The 1,736-nt window shown below is 32.6% G+C and overlaps 1 long non-coding RNA gene across 4 annotated transcripts in view; it reads right to left on the bottom strand.

Annotated features, from left to right (window-relative positions):
• Nucleotides 1-1,736, bottom strand: part of LOC140342256 (uncharacterized) — a 91,615-nt gene that overhangs the window by 18,073 nt on the left and 71,806 nt on the right. Inside the window, exon 1 of one of the 4 annotated variants that reach the window (XR_011923025.1) lies at nt 523-1,226. The exons of 2 other annotated variants lie outside the window; for them this stretch is intronic. This is a non-coding gene — a long non-coding RNA (uncharacterized lncRNA). Of the gene's footprint in view, nt 1-522; nt 1,227-1,736 lie in introns of those variants that run through there. One more of the 4 variants, XR_011923024.1, reaches the window with a different exon arrangement.

The following is a 1,736-nucleotide window of genomic DNA, read 5'->3' as shown; positions in this document are numbered from 1 at the left end:
AAAGAAAGAAAGAAAGCATGAAAAGAATTTACATATGTACCAAGAAATAGATTTACACATACATAATGCAGATTTTTAAGATATAAATAAGTAAGTAAGAAAGAAAGACAGAGAAAGAAAGAAAAAAAGAAAGAAAAAGAAAGAAAGAAAGGGAAAGAAAGAGAAAGAAAGAAAGACATGCCACCACTATCAGTAGCTGAGTTTAGATAATATTGTTGCATTGTAACATTTGTCTATCATAGAATACTGATATTTTGTATTAGTTGTTACATAATAGTGGATAATTAATTTCTTCTTAAATAAGCTTGCAGAAACCCCTTAAAGCGATGGATATATAGGGATCTCTTCTAGACCAGGAACACAAGACAAGAAGAAAATAATGGAGGTATACATAGAACACTAGAAATGTAGAAAGTTAGAATACAGCTGTACATTGTATAACTAGATCTGTAAAGCCAACACTTCCACCTTCAGCACAATATATATATATGCAAAATGTGTTGCCCAGGAGGCTTCTCACACCTGATTGATGGCATAGGAGAAGAGGGGTTGTTCTGCTTCATCATATGTGTATGGAAAGGCTCACCTCTTGCAGAGATTTAAGCACAATCAATCCTAGGGTTGTACTTGAGGGATGTTAACTGCAGTATGGGGAAAAAACAGCGCACTCTCTCCTAAGCGCTGCCTTGCCTACTGAACAAGAGCTCCCCAATTGAAGCAAAATGATCCTCATGTACTAATATGAAGCACGACCACAAAGCAGCCGGCCATTTATACCAGCACTTTAGACAAAGATATTTAGTTATTCCAGGGTAGCAAGAGCACTTTTGCATTTTTAAGTATGAGCAAGCATGGTATAAACACATTTACAAGAGCAATTACTAAATACTTCTAAAATGCTCTAAAGTCATTGGGTTAACCGCACCACCTCTGCCGTGCTGCTCTTAATATAAGATTTTATTAGATTACTTCCAGGGAGGTGACCTAGAGAGATGATCTCTTCTTACTGCTTGTCTGAGACTTCACACTCCACATGGGAGAATAGGTGGGGGAAGAGGGAGACATGGAGGGATGGATACATGGAGATTTAGGAATATATTGATAGGTAGAGGGATTGATAGATTTAGATTGATGGATAGACTAATACATAGATAGCTATAGGTATATATTAATGGATAAGCAGATAGATATTTATAGAAATGTAAATATACAAACATAGTTGGATAGAGATAAAGCTGCATATATAGCCAGTATATATATAAATATAACTAGAATTACACATAGACATAAAAATAATATTATAAGTTATAAACTGGGATTTTGTAAGAAAGTGTTTTTGATTGATAAATACATAAATACATGACAGATACATGATAGTTGAAAAATAAAAAGGAATGTTGTGTAGAAAAAGAAATAAAAAAATAATTTGCCTCTAATACCAAAAAAAAAACATAACTGTTACATATGTCAATGCTGTGTCATTTGTGTATGTGTAATAATAATAATATATTACTATATGTATGATGTATATATGAAATATTCATAGTAAAGAGTAAATTGAGCCAGTGTTCTTTGACATATCTAATACATGTAAGTACTTTTTGTGGCTGCTAAATATTATTATAGTGATGACATTACACAAAATTTATAGCAGATACCTGCAAATAGCATATTATGCATCAACACATAGATGGAAAGATAGATAGATAGATAGATAGATAGATAGATAGATAGAT

This window comes from Pyxicephalus adspersus, chromosome 12 (assembly GCF_032062135.1).
Source record: "Pyxicephalus adspersus chromosome 12, UCB_Pads_2.0, whole genome shotgun sequence".
In the NCBI taxonomy this organism is placed as follows: Eukaryota; Metazoa; Chordata; class Amphibia; order Anura; family Pyxicephalidae; genus Pyxicephalus; species Pyxicephalus adspersus.
The sequence above is the reverse complement of the archived record's forward strand: the minus strand, read 5'-3'. Positions and strand labels throughout refer to the sequence as shown.